This window comes from Lycorma delicatula, chromosome 3 (assembly GCF_047948215.1).
Source record: "Lycorma delicatula isolate Av1 chromosome 3, ASM4794821v1, whole genome shotgun sequence".
Classification (NCBI taxonomy): Eukaryota; Metazoa; Arthropoda; class Insecta; order Hemiptera; family Fulgoridae; genus Lycorma; species Lycorma delicatula.
Window position 1 is genome coordinate 194,059,244 of NC_134457.1, and position 26,886 is coordinate 194,086,129.

Genomic DNA, 26,886 nt, shown 5'->3' on the forward strand with positions numbered 1-26,886 from the left:
CTTTGTTTAAAGTAGGTTTTAAAGACACGGTTGAATTCTAAAAGCATTAATTCATAATACCTTTAAAAATTGTTACATTTTAATTAGTATATACTTAGTTAGGAAAATATAGAAGAGAATGATAAGGACTATGATTCAGTTAGAATATCGTAAACATATTTGTTTTTATGATTTAACATATTGTCGTTAAGCGAAAAATTGATACCGAAGAGCAAAAACATTACACTGCTTTATTGAGACAAAATAATTCATTTTTGAATTAACATTCAAGATTTTCTCGGTTTCATACTTAAAAACAGATTCGCATACTACACGAATTTATACTGATTATGACATTTACTTATGAAATTGTTTAGAATAGATCAGTGAGAAATATAAGCTATTTTTACTCTCCTAGGATCATAGCTGTAGAACTATGCTGTAAGGAAAGTATGGTAATCAGCCAAAAAAAATTGGTTATGGTATTTCTTCTGGATTTCTTGACTTTTTATGACCCAGGATCCCCCCCCCCCCCCACCCAAGTGTGGTAATGTTCGTACGTACGTGTGTTGGAGTGTTTGAAACCTAATAGATCTTGAGTGGATGAACTGATTTTAATGAAATTTTGTACAGACTCTTGAATATAGGGCAATTTGTTGGTAAAGTTTTGGGGTCAATATCTCTAGGAGAACATATAGTTTTCTGGCTTAATTTTTTCTCTACTTTACAAATATAACCCACTTAATGTTAAGCTAAGTCAGGCGTGCACTTAAAAAAAAAAAAAAAAAATTCCCCAAAATTCTCCCTTCTCTAAAAATTGAAAAAAGCTATCTTTTATTTATTTCATATTTCTTTTTTATAGCTTCCTAAGTATAGTAGTAGTAGTAGTAGTGGTGCAAGTGACCCGAAAAAAATACTTTAGGGGCAAGATTGGGGATGGAGCCGATCAACTTTTTAAAATACCGATTATTATTTGAATTTTTTAAAAATGTTTTTTTTTTTTTTTTTTTTTTACGTATTATCATTTTTCCACTATATAAGAATAACCATTGGCAGCAAAATATTACAACTTCGTTGTTAGTTTTTTGTAGTTACTGATTTTAATGTACGGTATAACTGTATATAATTAATAATGGTTAAATTTATAACTCGTCGTTACTGATGATAACTTACGATGTTACCACATAACTGTATAACTTACGTATACCTCATAGTTTTCGAGTTTTATAAAAATTATTTCACTGTTCTTAGTAGAGTAGTCAATATTTGTAAATGTGATTGATTAACGTGTCAGTCCCTTCGCAAGACATCTCTATCAGTAACTCGATAACTATTAAAGTTTCAGCGTGATTATACGAAACCTATAACGTTATTGACGATTTTATAGATATTTGTAAAATTTATTTTTTTGTCTGTAACTTATGTTTATAAACAGCATGAATGGGTTGTATCATGAAAGAAATTACCGAGTAATAACCGATTCGCCTTGTTATTGAATCGATAATCAGTTCATACATATACCGCATAATGTATTTTCTGTTAAAAGTTTTAACACGCTCGCTTATCGGTTAATATATTAGCCTTTGTTTCTAGATACTTACCAGATAAGGAGGATTCGATTTAAAAAGGAAACCCCGGGGAAAATTTCATTCGAATAACATCTATACTCTTCCTTAATAAGGAAAAAATGAAATAAATTATTATTTTTTCTTTGTTTTTCTGCTTAAATTCATTTACTTTTTCAACTGCATTTCGGCTAAATGGAATTTTCTTCGTAAACATTATGTTGTTTTATACGTTATTACATTTATTAATTTTGAAGATCCACAATTATAATTTCCGTTAAAATGATTCTATATTCAATTCTTTTGTTATACGATGTAAGAAAAATGTATTGTTTTTTCCAGTTTTATGTTTTTTAAATTCTATGCTATAGCATAAAATGTCGCTTAAAATGCCTGAGGAATTTTGTATACTTTTAAAAAGTTATTTTAATATTTATTTCAAGTAGTACGGTCAAAAAAGAAAATAAGCGTGTTGAAGAGGTAAAGTATACAAAAAGTACGTACACTCCCTAGTGAAGAATGAAAAATTAATAAGTTAAAAGTCGGAAGCATTGCTTTCACAGCATCTCTTTCATTTAAAAAAATGTATTTATAAGAGTTCCTTTCGTTTCTTATACGGTATGTCGCAATCTAATAAATATTTGTCATATAATGTATATAAAATGCAATCTTTTAAAGTAATAAATAATGTAATTAAATCATATCAGATGATCCTGATTTTGATTATTTATTATATGCAATTTTAGAGTTACTATTTTATTATTTACTAGGGCGTGCCTGCGACACGGTTCTGCAGCTAGGCCCTCCGGGCGGGTTCCCCTGGCGGGCGGCATCTCAGAATGCTATTATTTGGTGTCCAAAATGGATTACCTCTTGTGTAATAATGTTTTTTTTTATGATGAAAATTTATCAAGGAAAAGAAATAAAGGGTTCGTTATCGTTCAGTTAAGCACCTTTCTTCATTAGGATATAACTTAATCTTACGGCATGACATTTTCACACACGTTTCAAATCATTCATCTCATTCTCTGAAACAATACCGAACGGTAGTCCCGGAGGTTGAAAAAAAAGTTAATCTAAACAAACGATCTATAGTATTTTCAGTATCGATTTATTTGTATCGAAAATAGTTGTGTTTTAAGATCTGATAACGATATTGAATAAATGAATTACGGTAGTAAAATTTATTAATTTATTTTATAATTATTATTACTGTTGTTATTTATTGTTTATAAACATTTAAGAAATAATCTTATGCTTTTTTGACGGGCAGTATGTTCGATCATGTAAGGATGGTTATCATTTTTTTATTTTTTTTGTTAACCTCCGGGGCCGCAGTTAAGCATTACTGTACAGAGGATGAGATGAACGATTTGTATCGTGTGTGAAAAATGCCATGCCTGACCGGGATTCGAACCCGGGACCTCTGGGTTATCAGCTACGTGGGACGTACACTTTACTTTCAAACGGAGGTCCCGCGTTCGAATCCCGGTCACTCATGGCATTTTCACACACGCTACAAATCATTCAATTCATCCTCTGAAGCATGCCTAACGGTGGACCCGGAAGTTAAACAAAAAAAAGTGGGTTGCACACACAGACAGACACATGATATAAATGTCCATTAGTAAGGTAGAAATTTTCTATCTCAAAATATTATTCAAGTTTTTTTTTTATATTCGTTGATAGATAAATATGCTAAGTCCATAAGGCCGAATAATGTGCATTTTGATGAAATCTATCTCTATTGTAATCCTTTAGAAAAGGATTTTTTCTTAGTTTCTTTTTAATATCTGTTTGCTACTTGTAAAATAAACAGCGCGTTGATGATAAATTTGTAAAGGTATCCGATCGACATGCAGATCTTGCGAAAAGAATTGAAAAGTTCGTTTAACGTTCAATATAAACGAATAATTTCTTATGAAAGAGAGAATATTGAAGGGGGACTAATTAAAACAATTAAAAGGAAGGAATATAATTCAATGCATTTCATGAAAACAAGAGACGAATCTATGCAGTAGTAGTTCAGCGAAAATTAAAATTAAAAAAAGGAAGGAGAATATAAAATAAGAATAATAATTTGAATGAAATAAACCGGAACAAAGAAAATTATGAGAAAAGAGAAGGATTTGAGTTTTTCACGGCCCTGGATTAATGCCAAGGATCTGCTTAAGGTTATGACAATTTATTATAATTCGAATTAATTATCTAATTTGTTGTAATGTATAATCGTTCAGATTATTAAATTTTAATTGACACAGTCTTCAACATAGATTTATATATTTATATAATAACATGTAGTGATTAATTAATAATCATCTTTTCTCTCCAACCTTTTCAAATATCATTCATTGTATTTTAGTTCTCTAATGGAAAATTTGTATACCCAACATCATTTTATTGTCTTTTTACTTACATTAAAGAGGCTTGTTATTCTATGTTATTCATGTGTAAAATTTATCTATTAAAAAATATATATAATTTTTTATATTATTATCACAATACGATTCAGCATCATCGCTAACAATGTATAAAATAAATTTTTTTAATATATTTTATGAAACGTTTTATAAAGGTTGAAATATCCACTTGGTTATACTTTTTATATAAATTTAATTACTTTTTTTTTTATCGAACTGATTTTTACTGTTCATAATGTTTTTTTTTTTAATTAAAAAAAAAGAAAGAAATTAGGTGTAATCAACTATAGATGTTTAAAGTTTTCACAACACTATTTTAAACAAATTTACGTATTTTAAGAATTCACGTATGCTTGATTATTTTATTCGTTTACTACTGCTTGTTGAAGAAGCGAATTTGTAGATTAATAATTGTATAAATTATATACCAAAATATGCGTGTAATTATTTAATAGTGATTAGTGTTTATGTTATTACCAAGGAATTATAAATGTTGTGTTACTATTATTAATAAATAACATTATCTTCCGGTTAAATATTTGAACTATTCGTAATAATGGAGTTTTTAATTAATAAAGCAAATTTAAAAGTCGAAAAACTAAAAAAAAGATAAAATTATTCAATTCTCCGTTAAATTTTGACTTTTTAGTAGTAGGCGCCGAAATTGAAACAGAATCTACTATCAATTTACGATCTTTAATTTTGCGCGCGATCAAAAAAAATGGAAGTATATGAAGATGAGTGAGATTTAATTTCCTTTTTAGTTTTTAGTACAGAATTTTTTTTTAGAAGAAGGTTTTACTTTTTTTTTAAGTTGTTTTAACCGTAGTTTAAGTTTTATGTAAAATTTAGAAAGAACCCGAAAAAAACATTGCCGGAATGACAAAAAGCTATCGCAATAAATGCAAAAGTACCTGCGAGTAACTGGTATCGTGATAAAAATTATAAATGAAACTGTAGAAATTTCGGTTAGAGATTCTGCTATTGACCGGAAGTTAAGATTCTCTAGAACAGCGTTTCTCAACTTGATCGTCGCGGTGATATGAAAGCGGGGTCTTTAAATTACCTAACTTATACGTAAACAGTAATGAGATCATTTTATGAGAAAATAATTATTTATTATAAATATTTACTTACGCTTTTAAGTACACATGTAAAGAAAATAGATCGATGAGATAGATGGTTACGTTTGTTTTTCATTTAAAAGTTTCTCCATAAGTGGATCTATGTTAGAAACACACAAAAGCAAATTGCGATAAGGCTTATCGCATTAATATCTCATAAAACTTAAAAACTGAGAAATGTTTGCCACATCTGTTTATTCTTCAAATTGATTATAAAAAATTCACTTGCTGAATTATCTGATCGTAAACGTCGGTAGTCATGTCATCGATTCGCTTTGATACTGTGTAGTTAGAAAGCGGAATATTTTTCAATTTGTTCGCTTCTTCCAAGTCTATTAAAACGCTGACCGTATAAATTCCACCAGGCATTATGAGGTTTTCTGCGAATGATGTATGGGGTTTGGTCAGCTTAGCTATTCTTAATCCTACTAGATAAGATGCTTCAATTGCACTTTTATCGATATGGCTTGATTTACAAATAGAAGCTTGTTGATTTTTGGAAGTATGTAATTTTCTTTCAAAAAATTGCAAGGGTTTGCTTTTATGATCCGGATGTTTAGTTTCCAAATGGGGAATTAATTTTGATGGCTTCTTGCTTTCATCGGAGAGGATTGAAAACAAACAGTGGCCTATGGTTTTCCATCTGATGAGGTAAAACCGTAATCTAGTTAGCTTGTCATTGTACAACCTTGTCTACGTACCAATCTGGGTGTAGATGGTTCACTTCTCTTTTTCTCAAATTTGTTCATTTTGCTTAAGAATCTAATTGAAAAAAGCATTACACCGTTTGACCGCCCTCAAAAAATCCAAACACTCAATTATTATTATTTTCAATGAAAGTACGGTTTAAAAACTTAAAAAAGGCACCAGACGCACGCTTCCCTTTCGAAACTAAACTGACATTCTGCAATCCCTTACGTCTCTTTTATAATGCTGAGAGCGCGTCGTGTTCAAACGTATCGTACGCATGTTCGAACATGAACTTTCACAGCGTGTATCATGCAAGCTGATCAAATGATGAGGAGCCCGTACACATCAAGTTGGAACCTGTAAATCGCTCAAGTTTGTACACTTCATTCATGCATATTCATACCCGTCGCTACCAACGCAGCTAAATAGTTTTAACTAGGTTTCATTGGGTTGACGTTGGAGGTCGCGAAATATTCATTATATATATTTTTTTAATTTTTTGGTGTTCATGGAGCTTAAAAGGTTGAGAATCACTGCTCTAGAACATGTATAATTGTATTATATATATATATATATATTAATCTTTTCCCTAACGATTAATTTTCGTGAAATTTTCTAATGAAAATACTTTGAATGTTAGAATTACAGCAGGCTACATAATGGTTCAGTATTCTAATATTAAACAATAGTATTGATAATTAAAAATTGAAAAGATTTTCAAATCGTGTGTGTAACTGGGTTTTGTTTAAAAACTTCCCATTAATGTTGCTTGAAAAAATTACAACGAGAACACCGGAAGTACTTTTTATACAGAACAAAAGCAAGAATCGAATTCAAACCATTTAGTGATGAATCACGTTTGATCATAAAAAAGTAACCAAGGAATGGAAACCAAACGTTTTTTTAAGTTCTATGAATTTTAGTCTAATTTTTTTGTTATCCATTTCTATTTTTAATAGTTTCACGTTTGCTAAGTAATTTTTATTCGCTACATAAGTGTAATTTGTCAAAATGTATAAAATAATGTTTTATAAAATATAGTTTTTTTCTTAAAACTATTAAATATCTCTTCTGCTCTGAATTCGTTGACCTGGAGGAAATTTATTCTAATTTCCTGCAAAGAGACGGATGTTTTTCACCGTACCTATAACGTTAATTCTTATTTTTACATTTATAATGTTTTTATATATATTTATAACTTTTCTATTACTAAAATCATAAATTAAAGAATAGTTAATAATAAAAATAAAGTATCACTTACCAACAATTGTATCTATCTAAGCGCTTTTAGATTATTTCTCCATCATCAGAGATTATTAATTAATTATAAATTGTATAGTTGTGTATATAATTTTTTATAAATGGGAATTAAAATAAAAATAAAATTTTTAATTATTATGTTCATAACAGTTGATTGTCAATAGTTAAAATAAGTCAACGTTAAAAGAAAAACGTCTAGTCAGTAAGATGTTTACAACTGTTATCCGAAATCCGTAATCTGTTTGGATAGTCAATACTCATAATTGTGGTAAGTGGATACTCTTATTTGTATATAAATTGTTTAATACCATCGGTGCCAGTTATTAAGAAAATTGAACCTAAAGAATAGTTAAAAAAAGCGTGATTAACTTTTTTATAAATTTTTGTAGTTTTCATATTCATATGAATATTAATTAAATTTATATAATTAAAAGTTTGAAATTATTATATTTTTACCGTCAGTAAAAAAAAATAAAAATTATATAACTGTAGAAAATAATTTGTTTTTCAGAAATAATTTTAGCGGTCGTTACATAAGTAGAAAATGTGAAGTTCTTTTTGTTTCACATGTTTATATATTCGTAATTTATTAAATTAAAATTACTCTTTAGGTTAATTTTTCTCCTCTCAAATTAGCAGTAATATTTTTAGCCAAACATATAATGTAAATTTAAAAAAAACTTTTTTGATCATAATGAGAACCACGTGCTTACTATTTCTTCTGTTAAGTAAGTAAAAGATATTTAAAATTTTATGTAACCAATTGACTTACCTTACATGTTATTAAGTTCTTTTATTAATATTTCATAGCTTTTTTATTTGCACGAACAAAAAAATATTACACGAATGATTTATTTTATTTTCCACTAATGTTATATGTAACTCGTGTAATTTTTGTTTAAAAAACTTCCACTAACGTTGTTTGAAAAAATTACAACGAGAACACCGGAAGAGCTTTCTGTATAGAACAGAAACAATCATCAAAATCGATTCATTTAGTGAAGAGTAACGCTAGAACATAAAAAAAGTAACTGAGAAATGGAATTCAAAGGATTTACAACCTGTGAATTATTGATTTTTTTTGTATTAGTTTCAATCAAATTTGTGAAGTCTGCAGTGATTCCCTAACTGTAAACCGCGGCCTCTTCACAGGGCGCCGCGAAATATTGTAAAAGCTTCATAATTAATTGAGCCAAGACATTTATAATTATTAATTTAATGTTAATAAAATAAAAAAATAATGAAGTTACACGAGTTCTATTTATTTTTATCTCTTACGAGTAGTCATACTCTTACTTAGGGTAGGGCGCCATGGAAAATTTTGTAATTGAAAAAAGGCGCCGCGACTCAGAAAAGTTTGGGAAACACTGGTGTAACGAATTAAAAATTTATCATATTGTATCTTTTTCCTGTTGAAAAATAAATCGATAAAATTATCTAACTTTAAAACTAAATACATATAAATAACTAAAATTTATAAATTACATAATACAAAAGGATTATTAAGTAAGTTGTGTGGTGGCAAAATAATACACATTTTGTTCATACTTTGATATGAATTATTTTAATAATTTTTTTTTTAAGAAGTCTGCTAAACCTTTTTTTATTTAGTTAAATTTTTTTTTTTTTCTATTTAGTCTCTGGAACTACCGTAAGGTATTACTTAGGATGAATGAGGATGATATGTATGAATGTAAATGAAATGTAGTTTTGTACAGTCTCAGGTCGACCGTTCCTGAGATATGTGATTAATTGAAACCCAACCACCACCAAAGAACACGGTATCCACAATCTAGTATTCAGATCCGTATAAATAACTGCTTTTACTAGGATTTGAATCTTACAACTCTCGACTTCGAAATCAGCTGATTTCCGTTCTTTTTCCTGTTTATCCTCCGGGAATTACCTTTCGGATATTACTTCTGGGGATGAATGAGGATGATATGTATGAGGGTAATTGAACTGAAGTCTTGTACAGTCTCAGTTCGACCTTTCCTGAGATGTGTAATTAATTGAAACCCGATTACCAAATAACACCGGTATCCACGATCTAGTGGAAACCGATGATTTCAGAGACGAGTTAACCACTACACCAGCTCCATGTTAAATAGGATGCCAGGCAATTACATTAGATATTTCAATTACCCCATTTTTTTGAATTTCTTGATTGTTAGTTTTTAAATACGAGTTCAAAATCTCTTAAAAAAATTTAATCTTTAATACAAAAAACCACTTATTTGAAATAATTTACTAATTCAAATTTTTTGGTACTCCATTAGAAATTTTATTGAGATTGAAATTTTATTTTATTTAGAATTTTTTATTGTTGCATCCGCTTTGGTCAAGGGTAAATGATAGTAATAATTGATCAGAATTTTTTTTTGTATTTTAATATTAAATAAAGGCGTCGTTATTAATTTTTGATACAAATATTTAATTATTAAGATTTATCTCGTAAGTAAATAAAATATATTTAAAGTTTTACGTAACCGATTGACTTTACAAAACGATGTTAAGTACGAAGTACACTCGGTGATGATAATTACTAGAGACCGGATTATATGCAACATAAAAAGCTTTTAATTATGCATTTAAGCATTTAAGTATGCATTTAAATATGCAACTTTAAATAATAAAAAAAAAATAGTAATTTTTAGTTTTTTTTAAATTCAAAATCAGCATACAATTAGTAAGTAGTTGAATAACATACCGATAAATTCGGTAATTAACAACTATTTAACATTTTGTTACTTTCGTAAACATAAACAGTCAAAGGTACTGTTCCGCGGCTGCTAAGTGCGCTCTAAGAGCCGTGTATCTAACAGGTTTGGCCGGCTACACAACGTAAGATTTCATTTATTAACAAGGTTTCCTACCGAAAAATATTGTAAATATAGCGAAAGTATGCATCATCACTAGATTTTAAGGAAAATACGTAATAATCGGTCAGAACGGTCTTAATATGCAAATGCTATAATCCGGTGTCTACTAATTACAAATTTTAATTTTCTTCCTGTCTGATTACACTGTATTTAAGTCTCGTAAAAGTGATTTGTTTTGTTTTTTTTTTAGTTTTTTTTTTTGAAACTTTTAAGGAATGATATTGTTAAAAGGCGTAAACAATACTTTTATTTGCCCCATATTTATTTTCTTATTATTGAAATTTTTTAACATTTTCTTTATTTTTGATTACTTTCAAAATAAACTAGCCCGTTACACATTTATTCGTGGTCGTAAAGTTTTAGTGTTTGGTAGCCGTGCATTATTCTTTTATACTCAATTATTACTTGGTTTATTGCTCGCTTATCTCTGTTACATAAAATACCTTCTGTTTTTATCTGGCAGTTTTTATCACTTGGTTAGGCATCTTTAACCAATTTTAAATACTTATTTTTACATTTTAGTGTATTATTATTATTATTATTATTATTGTAGTAAACTAAATTATTTTTTGTTAGATTAACAGAAAAATGTTAAACATTAACGTTTATTGTGTGATAGGTGTTTTATATACTGAGGTTTTGTTTTACAATATTGTACGGTAGTTAAGTGTTACCGCTTTTAAATCTAATGATTCTTGTCAGAATCTGGTCAAGAACGATTTTGATTTTTTTTACCTAATCAATGTCTTGATTGAAAGCAATAGTTATTTTGAGGCAGACATAACAACATTGATGGCGAAGTTAATAGCCGTTCAGTAGTCGACGTAACGTAATGTACGTCTATATCCATTATATGTGCTTCTCCCTGGTGTACCGTTTACTACGATATTGGTTAGTTGTAATTTCACAGCCAACGGTACACTAGGGATACGTCCGTACGATGTACAATAGATTTTTATTATTGGAATCTTGGATTGGAAATGTTAGTTTCCAACTAGAGAGAATGAAGGAAACATTTGGTGGAGGGTTCTTCAAGACAAATTCTTTTTTCGTAGTGCATAAAATTCAAATTATTATATTAGTAACAACTGCTAATAATAATTTAGACAATTTACTACGTTGAACATGCATTGATATTTTAACAAGTAATTTTGAGGTTATTTATTTATTTGTTACTTTTGAGGCCACGTTGGACCACTTTATTAGTCATCTATATATCAGTTTCTCTTGAATTTCTGTATTAGTTTGGCCTTTCGATTTTCCCAGTATTTCTTCATTCTATCGGATCGTTGCTTCCTGACTTCTTTTGTGATCTCCATTTTGTTATGCCTTTCTAATTTTTTAATGTTGAATCTTATTGTTATTAATATTACTGTTATATCTTTTTTTTTTAATTTTGCTTATTTTAGAAAGTTAAAGAATAATAATTAGCGAGTAACTCGATGTGCATTATACATTTGTCGCTGTTTTATAAGTAAATCGAAATAAAAACTTTGTGATTTGTTGTAAATTTAAGATGGCAAATTTTGTTATTTAAAAAAAAAAATTAATCGGCCTTTAAAATTATTCTTCCTTTTGAAATGTTCAGTTTTATAAAAAAAAAAAATTGAGTAATTCGTGCTTCCTGGACTAATTATATTTTCAAAGAGGAACGAGCTAGTAATAAAAAACATATTTCGAAAGTAATAGAGAAAACTGCAGGAGTAAAAGAAGTTTGGGAAGATAAAGATTACAAAAAAAAAAAACGTTTTAAATCATTTACTGATGTCAGATAAATATAGAATTTCTCAGTTGGGTTGGGGTTTGTGTAATCAAATCTTATGAAGATTACCAAATAAGTCTTTTTTTTTTAAATATCTTTGTTTACAATCCATTAGAAATCAATAAACATTTTTTATTAAACTCTTTTTCTGTATGTAGTTAATGTTCAAAAAAAATTTTCTGTCTGTGGTTACGTATACGCGCGCCGCGCGTGCATACACATATTTTAGCTTCAAGATTATTCTATTAGTGTCCATAGATAATAATATATTTTATATAGTGATAATACATTGTACAAAGTCTATCCTGGATTCTTTTTGCAAGTTTATTTTTTACGATGAATTGTACTAGCTTAGTACAAACAATAATTTTTTAGTTGAACAAAGAAATAACAACAAAAGCCGCATTAATATTTAAGATGTAAAAAAGCGGAAAAAAATGTTAACAAATTAATTATATTTTATCAGTATTGCAGTTAAGTTTAAGATGTTTTGTAATTGATACGATTAAGCAACGCACATGTTTTAGTTATTATTATTAATATTAATGTAATGGTACAGTGCGGTTACTTGAATTTTTAGCAAATTGATAGTTTACGCGGATGGGGTGGGTAAGTAAAGGGAATAGATTAAAATGTCCGTCCGGGGTGTGCACGATCGATGTGGGTGAGAGGGGGTAAACATAGGCACGAAGATCATGCGCGCGACGTGGTCCGCGCCACCCGTCGACGCGATGAGGAGGTTCATTTCTTCCACTTTCCAGTCGAGCCGGGTACGTCTATGCGTAATTCGTGTGTATTTTCATAAATCTCGTGGTCCGTTTATCTGTATTAAATTATTATAAATCAGTTTATTTATTTCTGTTATACGTTTATTATTATTTTATGTGTGTGCATGTCGTATGAATGTTAGGTTTATTTTTTATTTTGTTTTAATCGTAATACGTTTATTCATATTTAATATTTATTCTGAGCCCCTCCTGTTATTGTAATTTATTTTTAAACGTATTATTTATCTGTGTAATACATTAATTAGTTACTGGATTAGGATAAATCCTGTCGATATTTATCTAATATTTCAGATGCCACTTTATAAAAAAAGAAACAAAAAATTCATAGGCTAACATTCGTTTGAATATCCAAATCTACCTACTTACCTAAGCTGTCTATTTACTTTCAACCTACCTGTTGTGTCAATGATATCTTGTAGGCGCTGTGCATGAGCCCACTTCATTTTTTCCCCGTTTTTTTTTTTTTTTTTAAATATATTTGCTTGCATTAAATAACTAAAATGTACACATATATTTACTTTTGATTATTTATATTTTAACGTTTATAATTATTGAATATTCTAACTTTTAATTAATGTATTAAAATTAATTTATTTAGTTTTTGTTTTGTTTTTGATGGTTAAAATATCTGTAAACAATGTGTTTAACACTTCATTATATATTATATATAAGCATTATAATTAATTGCTGTAATAATGTTTTGCTAATTGTTAAATTTAATCAATTTAAGGTAGTTCAGCTTTTCTCTATTTTTATTTCTCTCTCACACACACACACACATACGCATAATTAAATTAAAAATAAAGTGAGGTTTGGTGACCGCTATTTTGATTTACATTTAATTTTATTAATGTAATATTAAAAATTTATTTTTATTTCTAAACGGGAAACGTGTAGGCTCTGTGTGTGTGTATGTCTGTGTGGATATATATCCGTGTGTGTATGGATATATATATCCATACACACATACTGAATTGTAAGCTGTAATTGTAATTGTTTAAACTGAATTGTATATATATATATATATATATATATATATATATATATATATATATATATATATATATATGTTACTCTTTCGTTAATATAAATTTTTGACTGAAAATAGATTTCATCAAATAAATGATTTCTTGAATTGGTAATATTTCATTTAGATGAAATGTTCCTTCTGTTACATTTTATAAACTTATTTATACTCTCTTCAAACTTGGTTTTCACCAATTAAGGAGTACGTGATAAATAAGGCTTATAAAATACAAAAGTGTTGTTATTTTAGTCAGCTTTTCTAACTATTATTGTGTTTTGACTAATTTTTTCAAAATATTTTTGTGATATGCGTCCAGTAGATAAAGCGAAATCCATTAAAGCATTCTTTAATTGTTAAAAAACAACTGTTTGTCTAGGGGAAATTTTGAAGTTCATAAAACAGCAGTTATTTTTTAACTTCTGTTTGTCTTTTTTTTTAACATTATGCATTTTGTACAAATCGAGTTAGTTGCTCTAAATGGTTGGATTAATTAATTGCATTACGATTTTTTTTTTTTAATTAATAATATATATATATATGTAGATTAATGTAAAAAAAAATTTTTTTTTGATGCTATATATGTAAAATGATACGAAGAATTAATTATCAATATTTGTTTACTTATATATATATATATATATATATATATAAACTGAATTGGCATTTCTCCTCTTAGCTGTTCTTATAACAAAAAAGGGAATCCGTTTGAATTTTGAGAACGATTCTCTTTTTTTACTGAATAATTTTTGTCTAAATTTTTTATTAAATTTCTTCCCAGTGATTAAATTACAAAAGAATCTTTCTTTTTAAGGGAAACGTAATGTTATTTAACATTAAAAACCTGATCAATGTGAATATTTTTTATTTGTTGTATTTGTTATTGCTGACAATTTTATTATTTGTAACAGATTTTGCTGAACTGGGAGTTGTTCGAAATTATTTAAAGAAACTTTTATCCTTTAAATGTTTTGGTTGAATTTACCCTCTGTATTTGGATATAAATCACAAAGTAAGCATCTTACTTTAGAAGAGGTGGTGGATGATTTAAAAGAGAGGTGTATGAGAAGGTGGTGGATTCCATATTTGAAATTAAACAAATAAATATTGCAATTTCGATAGTTTAAATTTTTGCTTCCAGGATTTATTTTGTTAGTCTTTAGGAGCGAATAATAAATTAAAAAAATAAGTTGTGATGAAAAGGACGATATTCCTATAAATATTTTTAGACGTAGCTTAGATTATACTTAGGATTAGGAAAAGCTCATCTTGTAGGTTTTATTAAAATCGGTTTCTTTCTTCTTGCATTATACCGGATAAATTGATTTTTGATTCCAATTAATGAAGCGATTTGAGTTCAGTTTTATAAGTTTATATAACGCTCAAATAAATGAAAATAAGACCAAAACTTTTCACTTAGTTACGGCAAGATTAGTTTTTTTTACTTTCTTTTTATATAAAACTCGTAAAGTATTGCATGATTTTTCGGTTATTAATACATAATAAAAATTAAACAAATTAGAGCCAAAAACAGGATGTATATTTTTTACAGCTGAGGGACAACATTTTTCTAAAAATGTTCGTATACGTTAAGCTTAACAAATTTACTTAAAGTTTTCTTTAAATCTAACACTACCTTCAATAAAGTCTAAAATAAGAAAAATAACATTTTCTGCAGGTTAGGTCCGGGATCTGTTAATTTAAAAAAAATGCGTAGAAATTTCTTGATAGCTCTTTATATAAAGTAACTTTCAAAAAATCTTTTAAAAATATTTAAACCGAAGGGAGAAAGAACAAAAAACTTATATTTCAATTTTAAAAAGAGGGGGTTTGATTTTTTGGAATTTTTTAAAATTATTTATGTACTTATTCTAAATAACAAATATTTTTAATATTTTTTCTCTAAATTGCCTCTGAAGAGACCGAAATTAGTTTTTTCGTGATATTTCCCTATCCTTTAACAATTTTGAAAAATAATTAATAATCGATCACTGCTCCGTGTACAAAAAACAAAAAAGAAGACTCTGTTTGACAGTCCTGTGATACAAAGCAGCGCGATACACTTACGCCCATGGGTTTTTGGTTCAGATGAACTAGTTGGTCCCTAAAATGTAAATATTTTCAAGAAATCCAGATACTCCAATTTTTGACATGTACAATATATTTTTCTCTTTAAAGGTATATATCTATTCTACTTACATTCGCGGGAAAAGTAAAATTTATCAGATTTACAGAAAATATTTCTGCTGTAATCGGGTATTACATGTATAAAAAAATTCAAGTACGTACGGGGAAATACAGAATCAATGAACTTCATTGTGCGTGCATAGCTTTAATCTCTAGGCATGTTCTTTTTCGATGGAAGTTCACGCGATGGTGTAACTGACCAGTTATGTATATATGTAATACGTCATATATTACTTCATTTATGTATATATATATATATATATATACATAATATCGCATATATATATATATATATGCGACCGGGCGCGCGCACACACGCACACACATATTTTGCTCCAGCGATCCACGTTATATTAAAATGTTTTTTATCCTAGTTTATTTCCATACTTCTTGTTAAATATTACACATAGTTTATTTTTTACATAAATGATTTACGTTCTTGTGGGAAAATGAATGACGTTTTGTGTAATACTTTACATTTATGATAAGATATGTTGAACGTTACAGTTAACTACATTCTATTATTATTTTACGTCCTTTTTTGTAACCATGCATCATCAAAACGTGATCAGCTGAGAGTTGGGACCATCCGGTAATATTGGATCCTGAATTTTGTTTACATTTAGAAATTAAAATGTACTTTCCACTTAAGATCAGTTGGGTAAGAAAATTTGTGATGAGATTAATGTTAAAAATATTTCTGGGATGGGTCTATCATTCTTATTAATGAAGTTTAATTATCTCTTGAAAATGTAGGGCTATCTAGTATAGAAAAAAATGTCTTTTTAATGTAAAAATTATTTTATTATCAATTTCAAATTAAACAGTTTTCTTTTTTTCGAAAATTTATAAATCGTACTTGCTACTGCGACGTCTTAAACGATTTAGATGATAATTTTTTTAATTTTCTGTGTTATATTATTACTATCGAATTTATCTAAACAAATTTTGTTACTTTATTTAAATTCTTGTTTAACTTTAATTTCGCTTTACATAGTAAGAGGTAATTTTATCTACGCGTATAAAGAAAAATTTTAAATATTGTAGATGCTTGTTATTATTACTTTCTAAATTAAACGCATGAAATCCTTTTATATGGACTTAAATTATGCTACAAGCAATACATAGCTGGTAATCTGGTGTAGTATGTAGTCAGCATTTCTTAAGAAATAAGGACGCAAGGTATTTATTTCAACTTTCCCTGAATGTTAATCCGTGGAATTATTTGTAAATAATAACTTGTATATAAAAAAAAAAAATATTATGTTTAATTTTAATAGAAGACAATTAAATCATGAAATATTATTCTTGCACAAAAAAAATTCAGTATATTTTAATATATTTCTTTAAGAAATTATATTCATTAAGAAATTACCGTACGACCACAGCTTCTCCCAATTTTTTTTTTATATGCTGGAATACTAATTAAAATATTTATTTAATCTATTACTGATACTAGACCCAATTATAATTACCTATGATATAATGGTGTTAAATGAACGTTGTAGTTCACAATTGTTTTATGTGAAAAATATTTGATTTTCCTAATATGTACGTTTCAGTCTGTTCAACTAGTGAACAGTCAGCAACCCCCCCTGCCATCCATGCTCAATGAGATTGGAATGATATGTATGACATGTAAATAAATTGTAGTCTTTTACAGACTCAGGCCGACATTTCTGAGACTAGTAGTTAATTGAACCCCAACCACCAAAGTACAACCGGTATCCCTCTGTCATTCAGATCCGTATAAATACATTTTTTACTAAGATTTGAACCTCAAACCTTCGATTTCGAAGAAGGAGTTAACCACTAGACCAGTCTGGTGGGCTTTTAAAAATCTGATATAGAATTTTTAGTAAGAAAAATCCTATTTTTAATATAAAAATCCTATTACAGATATATATATTTGTAGCCCATTTAAAACGTTATTGAATAAATTATGTTTTTGAAATTTTTCAAAGATTTCTTTAGACATTGAAGTTTTCACTTGATCATTTAGATTATGTTCACGTAATTAATTTATTTGTATCTAGTAATTGTAATAACTTCTGCGTAATTATGTTAGTTTTTTTCATCTAAGGATTGATATAGCGATATTAATGTATGTTAATTAGCGGTTGTATACGATACAGACCTCCGGTATTTCTTTTTTTATTTTTTTTAAATTATAGCTTAAGATATAAAAGTACTTCTTAGTAGTAATAAAATTAGTAGTAACTTAATAATTATTAATAAAAAGTTATTAATAATTATTAATAACTTTCTGATATTAATTATTATTATAGACTTAAGTTATACAACTTAAACATTAAATACAAAGTACAGGATTGATTATAAAAAATGATATAAACTTGGGATATTTGTAGTAAAAATTTTGCGTATAAACGATGTTTACAATAAATTGAACCATAGAGAGTGTGTTGATAGAAAGTAAAATTCTTAATCGATTGTAGTAAATTTTCAATAAAATCTGTTTACAAATTCGAAAGTTATCATATATTGGTAACACAAAACATAACTCAGTATAGAGTTACAGTGGTAACTTCTACTTGTTATATTTAAATAACACAATATTATTGTATTACATTAGAAATTCTCTGATTTTATAGATATTGAAACTTCTTATTTCATTGTAAAAGTAACAAAGAATATTTAGATCACCGTTTCTAAGGACAATCTGGTTTTTATTATCGTTTATTTAAATTTATTTTAGTGGTAATAAAATTTCTTTAGAAATTTATTTAAGTGTAATGTGCGTTTATTTTACTCGCTCGGAATGAACGGGTTTATAAACATAAACAAACATACATAGAGAGAGAGAGAGAGAGAGAGAGAGTTAGAAAGAGAGAAATATTTGCAATTAATTAATTTTACGTGCTTATTTTTTAGTCGCATATAATAAATCGTACTTTTCATATCGTTGGGAAACTTTTCGATTTGAATTTATATTTGTTATATTATATTCGGTAATCGTGTAAAATGTATATATTTGTATATTTAAAGCGTGTTTGTTAGTGTTATTAATTCCGGTGGAATACTTGACAAATCTTTGTTTCAGATGAAACTTGGCGTATGAATAACGCTTGCCTTTGAAGTTAAAGTTATATTTTTCTGCAGCATTTAATATTTTAATTTTTCAAACATTTTTTTGTTTGTAGCATGTGGAAGGAAGCGAGGAAATTTTTTATTCGATGTATATATATATATTTTGTTCATTTTAAAAATTACTTAGATGTTTAATTAAGTAATACATTACCGTTAAATTTCATAGACTTCTTCATTTTTATTAAATTTTATTTCTGTAGAAATATTCTATTAAATCTAGAGGGTATTATCTAAGATAAGACTATATATTTTACTTAAAACATTGTAAATTATTAGGAAGTCTGTTGTGTTATACTTAGATGGATATTTGCACGTTATATATACATTACAACGCAGTTGACTGACTAGACCTAGCGGAGGAGTATTCAGTAACATGCAAACAGATTAGACGAGGCGGTGGAGAACAAACTTGTTGAGTGGAAATAAGTAAACATTCCTCTGCATCGTAATAATAGATAAAGTTGTATTATTACAATAAGTTAAAATACAAAATAATTAAATTTTCTTTTCGCATAATTTACCTATTTTATCCTGTGATAATTTAATATTAACAAGTATTAGATGTTAAAGAATTTAATTTTCTGTTTGACGGTAGACATTTTATATATTTCTGTACAGTAGTAGGTCGTTTTCCAAACTTCCCCTTTCTCCGTTTATATTACATGTTATCTTAAACGGTGACAAAAAATTTATTTCTTCAACGCGTTCTTAAATATGTATTGTTTATGTGCACATTGTTAATAATTTAAAAGTAGATAAAATCGTGTTAAGTGTAATTCTCTATTTATCGTAACTATAGGATTAGGCCGTTATTAATGCCGGCTGGGTTGTTTAAAAGTGTGTACCGATTATTTTTATCACCTCGTTTTTAACAACTTTATTTTATTTACGTGTACAGTAATGCTATTTTAATTATAATTTATTATTCCTTCCTTTTCCCTTTTTAAAATAGTAATCGCTATCTACAACGTAATTTTAGGGACAAAAAAAGAAAAAAATGGCAGTCGTTTATTATTTCATGATGAACTGTGTACACTTTTACAAATAAAAAATCAGTCCTATTAGTCTTAGGCTGACTTTTCTTGAAATATTTCCGTTAATTGAACCTTTCTGTTTTTGTTTTCAGTCATTTGACTGGTTTAATGCAGTTCTTCACATCTAGTATTCCCTATCTAATGCCAGTCGTATCATTTCGGTATACCCCCTACATCCCTAAAAATTTGTTTTACATATTCCAAACATTACCTTCCTGCACAATTTTTCCCATCTACCTGTCCCTCCAATATTAAAGCGACTATTCCAGGATGCCTTAATATATGGCCTATAAATCTGTCTCTTCTTTTAACTATATTTTTCCAAATGGTTCTTTCTTCATCAATTTGCCGCAACACCTCTTCATTTGTCACTTTATCTACCCATCTGATTTTTTTAACTTTAACGATTAAGATATTGCAATAAAACGGCAACTCAAATCCACTTAAAAATTGTATATTTACAACGAATTTGAACAATCATAATGTAATATCACAGCACAACTGATATTCCTTACTGCTAACACCGCGTCAATCGATGAATAAGTAAATATTTTTCAGCTACAACATCGCTGATATAAAACGAGTTTTTTTTAGTTAAATGGTCAAGTTAAAGTAAAAAAAAATTGTTTAAACATTTTTTATATAACAAGAGAAAATTCTAGAATTAAATCATTTTTTTTTTAATTTAATAGTTGAGAACTTTTTATAGGGGCGATTCAAAAAGAACTTAACAACTTTAAAAGCATATAAAAATTTATTTAGATAACTTGCAGATTCTGTTGAGGTCTCATATCATAGCAAAATACATCAAGTTTTGATTCGCATAATTCGTTAGATTCGCTGCAGTTTTGTGTGAAAATGATGGATAGAATTGCACGCATTTTTAAACAGTATAATTTTTATTGATGAGTCAACGTTTCAAATCAGTGCCATGGTGAACACTGTGATAACTGCCGAATATTTTTTATACGTTTCAATTATGGCCCAGGAATCTCACTCAGTCTTCTTCTTCTACTCAGTATATGGTTGCCTCCTGGAACATCTTCAAGATAGACGACTTTACTATCAGTAAGACGGGGCACAATCTCAATACCGCCTAGAAGTCCGAGATTTTCTATTCCCAGGTCGATATACTGGTAGTAAAGGTCGAATAGCATTACCACCTCGCTAGATTTTTTTCTTCTAGTGTTTAATTAAACATGGGTTATTGAACTAGGACTTCGAATTAACGCCGCAGTTGCAAAGGTAACGCCCGACTTGCTGGCTACAGTCTAGAATGAAATCGACTTCAGGTGTTGTATGTTACAATTACAAATGGAAGCCATGTAGTATCAAGGTGAATGTTGGGTGACAAACCTAATGTGTTTTTCTATGAAATGAGACTTCAACCGATCTGTAAGTCTGAATGGATTTTTATATGCTTTTAAAGTTGTGAAGCCCTTTTTGAATCGCCCGGTATTTTATAAGTGCAGTAACCTGTTCATTCCGGCTGAATATTTTGAGTCTTCTTATATCATTAATGATTAAAATTATAACAGATGTACTTACTTTTCGGTCTTAGTGTTATTTTGTCATAATTTTTTGTTTCCGTTTAAAAAGTACGTTTTACAAAATACTTAATTATTTATTATTTACAGTGATCATCGTCTTTTTGAAAGTGAAAGACCGTTGAATCTCTTTTAATGTGATTTTCCAATATCGTATTTCAGCATAAATTTTCAACGGACAACTTTTCATTACATTCCGTCCTTTATGATTAGCATTTAAAAAATATTTGTATAGATTAAAAAATATACATTGTATCCTAGTTAATTTAATATTAAGGAAACCGTTCATTAGGCAGATTTCGTTACAGTATTTTCTTCTAATTTTAAACGAGTTAATTTGTTTTTGATGTTTTGTTATTTCTTCGAAGTAAACAAAGAGAAAGAAAATTTCAAGAGAAGAAAGGTCCTTATTTTTCTTCATTAAGTAGAAGCACCGAACCTATCAATCAATTTATCATGTCATTCCTACCCCATTTTTTGTGTATTCATCCCTTCATATTATTTTTTTCATGTTCCTTCTTGGAAAATATGGTTTTCAATCATTAATCATTATCCGATTGTATTTTTAATTATGTTATTTTCGTAAAGTTTTGCTAATTATACATTGCACCTTAGTGTGTTTCAAACAGTAAATAATTAATTTTCACATTTTTCAATGTTATTAATCTTATTTTGTTTTTGACATACACATTTAATGTGCATATAAAAAAATAAAAGGAAAATTTAGAGATAGGTTAAGGTAAACATTATTTCATATACAGAGTATAAACATACGAAAAATCTTTAGAGTAGTACATTTATTATATTAAAAAATGTTTATTTATCTATTGTTGTAATTAATATTATCCTTTTATTATTATTTTGCTTACCGTCGTGAAGGAGCGATAGCATCTCTGCCTTTCATCCGGAAGGTTCTGGATTCTAATCCCAATCAGGCATTTTTTCGCGCGTTACAAAAAATCATTTATCATAAAAAGAAGGTAGATTAGTTGTAATAAGGCATAGGACCTGTAATTATCAGAGAGAGAATATATTTCCCAAGTTTTAATATTTTAAATTAATTTTTATTGAACAACGTTGTGACGAAGTAAAAATCTCATCGAGAATACTTAGATGCTTAATAAAATAATAATAAGTGAAAATAATAAGTTTTAATAAATAATTAGTTTTATAAGTATTCTGCTGTTAGGATGCAATTTACTGAATTATTTATTAAAATCATAATGTCCTTGAAATTCGTTTTCATACGTACTTATATATTTAAATTTATTAAGTTTTATTTCAAACTAATAGGGACTAGTAATTTGAACGCGAGATTATTTTTAAAGAAAATAAGGGTTATTAAAAAAACGATGAAGCGGCGGCATATGATCACAGTACATAGAATAAAAACAATATTCACAAGAATATGATATATTAATATTTAAAACGATTATATTGTATGTGGCAACTAAATTAATTTAAAACTTATAAATAGGCTAAAATTCAGATATTTAAAAAAAATCTTAAGTGCACGCCACATGACTTGTACGCCTATTAAATTTCACATACACATTTATAAAAGTACGTAAAATTTTATTTCATTAATAACCTCTGATATTTATTCATTTTTTTCTTTTTATTGTTATTATCGAATTATTATTTATTGTAAGATTTGTTTATAGTCACAAATTAGTAATTATTAATCAGTATATAATAATTTATTATTATTAATCAATATATTTAAATTAAAAAAAAAAGTTAAAAAAAAGGGATGAGTCCGATTCGAACCGATGTGCCTTCCCCTTGTAAGAGCCAAATATTTCATTAATTAAAATTTTATTGGCTATAACTCTGGAACCAATGAAAATAAGTGTACCACTTATGATATATTGTTGAAAATCTCTCAATGAGAGCTCATTACTGCAGTTAAGAAAAAGTCCAAAATCCAAATGTTTTTGGATTTTGAGGTTTTTTTTGGACCTTTTTGGTTCAGTCAATTATAGTCAAAAGGGGAGGTGCACAACTAGATGTTAAAACAGTCCTAAAACCAAAATTTCAACATCTTACGGCTAATCGTCTTTGAGTTATGCGAGATACGTGACATACGTCACTCCAAAACTAGTTAAAATGGATTCAGGGATGGTCAAAATGATATTTCCGTTGAAATTTGAAAACCGAAATTTTTCCTCGATCACAATACTTACTTTACTTCGTACAAAAAGTAAAAAATTGCAAAATTCATTTTTTTTTTTTTTGAAGCGTTAAGGTCTTCTTTGGACCGCCATGAACCTTGGCTTGATGAGTTTCATCTTTCTTTGCTTCCCAGTTTTTTTACATTCGCTCACTTCTAGCCTTCTTCTGTTCGTCAATCCACTTTACCTGTTCTATTCCCGCATACCTGTTTTTATTCTTTAAATTGCTTCCAATTATCTGTCTTTTTCCTGAAAATATCCCTGTCAGCTATCTCTTCTTCCATCATGCCGATTTCCATTAGATAATTTCTGATTTTCTTAACCCAAATTGTGTGTCTGAGTTTCGTAAGATTATCAAAAATCAATTTCATCTGCCTGCTTGTGTCCATCCGCTTAGGTATCCATAAAATTTAGCTCTACGTTTTTCTTGCCGTTCGTTGTGAAAGTTTCCGTTTTCTTGTGAGTTCCTCGTTGTTCCGTAGTCGTCACTCTCCTTTGTTTTTCCGTGGTCCTAAAATTTTCCATAGCTACGTTCCCTCATTTCGATCTCTTTTATATCCCCATTTCTGTTCATGGATAAACGTTATACGGCGTATAATCTTTTTTGGATTGATGACAGTATTGTAATGTCTTATCTTCGCTTGTATGGATATACTTGTTGGTTGTACCGGTTCTTCGTTATTCCGTTGTCTATTTCCATTTTCTTAATCTGTATTTGTATTGCCGTTTTATCCAGTTCGTTTCGTTGAATCCATTCTCCAAGATACTTGAAGCTGTTGACCTTGTTGATCTTGTTTTTAGATATTTTTCGTTCTTGTGTTTCCATTCCACATATTTCATTTTTTGGAATGAGATATGTAGTCTTTTTTTTGCCGTTTCCTGTAGTTTCTCAATCATTATCCGTGCGTCTTCTATGTTTGATGTTGGAATTCATTTATTGTTAAAGAAAGAATGTAATTGCAATTGAGAGTATTTTTCTAGTTTGGACGACATAAAATTTAACCAACTACAATAAAACGAAAAAATCCATTTCATTGCTAAATGTTAGGTTGATACTGGTTAATTAAATAACATAAGAAAGAAGCCGTAATAAAAAAAGGGAGTACGACAAGGATGTTCCCTATCCCCGTTACTTTTTAATCTTTACATAGAACTAGCAGTTAATGATGTTAAAGAACAATTTAAATCCGGAGTAACAGTACAAGGTGAAAAGATAAAGTTGCTGAAATTTGCTGATGATATAGTAATTCTAGCTGAGAGTAAAAATGATTTAGAAGAAACAATGAATGGCATGGATGAATGGCATGAAGTCCTAAGCAAGAACTATCGCATGAAAATAAACAAGACCAAAACGAAAGTAATGAAATGTACTAGAAATAACGAAGATGGACCACTGAATGTGAAAATAGGAGGAGAAAAGATTATGGAGGTAGAAGAATTTTGTTATTTGGGAAGTAGAATTACTAAAGATGGACGAAGCATGAGCGACATAAAATGCTGAATAGCACAGGCGAAACGAGCCTTCAGTAAGAAATATAATTTGTTTACATCAAAAATTAATTTAAATGTCAGGAAAACATTTTTGAATGTATACGTTTGGAGTGTCGCTTTATATGGAAGTGAAACTTGGACGATCGGAGTATCTGAGAAGAAAAGATTAGAAGTTTTTGAAATGTGGTGCTATAGGAGAATGTTAAAAATCAGCTGGGTGGATAAAGTGATAAAAAAAGAGGTGTTGGGTCAAATAGATGAAGAAAGAAGCATTTGGAAAAATATAGCTAAAAGAAGAAGATACAGACATATAGGCCATATATTAAGGCATCCTGGAATAGTCGCTTTAATATTGGAGGGACAGGTAGAAGGAAAAGATTGTGTAGGCAGGCAACGTTTGGAATATGTAAAACAAATTGTTAGAGATGTAGGAGATATACCGAAATGAAACGACTAGCACTAGATAGGGAATTTGGCGAGCTGCATCAAACTAGTCAAATAACTGAAGACAAAAAAAAAAATTGGTTAATTAATCGAAAACCTTTGATTAAATATTCAAATATTTATTTTAACATTTACTGCAATTTACTAAAAGAAAAAAAAAAGAATGAATAGATTTGTTTTTCGGATTTAATTTGTACGAATTATTTGTTTTGGAAACAAAGAATTGAAAAAAATGTGGAATCATAATAATGTAAATCTCATTTTAATATTTTTTTGTTTGTTTTTTAGTGAAATTTTCAGTGTATGTATAATAAAGCACGCAAAATATTTATTTCTTGTTTACTGTGAAAGAGTTCAACCTAAATGAAAAAAGTTTAAAAAGAAAAATTGCTGAGAGTTAATTTTAACATCGGTATAGTGTTTGTGTTATAAGAAAGGACGTTATAATTATAACACTAAATATCTTTTATTGGCCAATAGCCTTTTTTTATATTACAGGTCTCTGTTTTAAAGAATTAATGTGAGGTAGTTAAATTTTTATTGTAGAACTTTCCTCCTATATTTTTCCTCTGAATTTTATGTAACTATAACGTAGATCTAGTTAGAAATAAAACTGGCTAATTTAAATTTCATAGTTAAATTTTATTATCAATAAATTAGTATAAAAATAAAAAAAAAATCAAACGATTTAGCGGTTTGTAAATGAAAAGATTGTTGCACTACTATTTTTAGGCTGCATATATTACAACTATACATACATTTATTATAGTTTTCTCCTCTTCGTGTTTCCATTATGCAGTGTGAAGTATTATAGAACCTGTTTCATTCAAATAAATAAATAATAGTAATACAATATTTATCACATTTATTCGCAAATGTGTTAGCGTTAGTTTTATTATACAGTTAAGAGCTATATATATATATATATATATATATATATATATATATATACAGGATTATCATAAAAGAATGGTGCGGTTTTGAACATGGTTTAAATTAAAACAGAATTACTTAGAGTTTATGTTTTTTATTTTTCAAATTTGTCGTCTCAAACATGTTTTTTACATAATTAATAAATTTCAATATGTGCGCGCCCTTAGTCGCTCGACAAATGTCCAAACGATACTCAACTTCTCTCCAAACATTATTTATTATTTCTTCGTTAATGGTTGTCATTGCTTCATTAATCCTGTTTTTTAAGCGGTTAATGTCGCGAAGTTTTTGTGTATAAACAACGCTTCTGATGTACCCCCACAAGAAAAAAATCGCAAGGTGTCAGGTCTGGACTCCTTGGAGGCCAAAGTATGGGTCCTTGCCGGCCCATCCATCGATCCCCAAATTTTTCGTTCAAAGCGTCCGTGACCAATGCATTGAAGTGCGGGGGAGCACCATCTTGTTGGAAATGAA

The 26,886-nt window shown here is 28.4% G+C and overlaps 1 protein-coding gene across 2 annotated transcripts in view; it reads left to right on the forward strand.

Moving 5' to 3' along the window:
* PDZ-GEF (PDZ domain-containing guanine nucleotide exchange factor) overlaps positions 1-26,886 on the forward strand; it is a 658,157-nt gene that overhangs the window by 447,894 nt on the left and 183,377 nt on the right. The gene's annotated exons all lie outside the window — the stretch shown is intronic.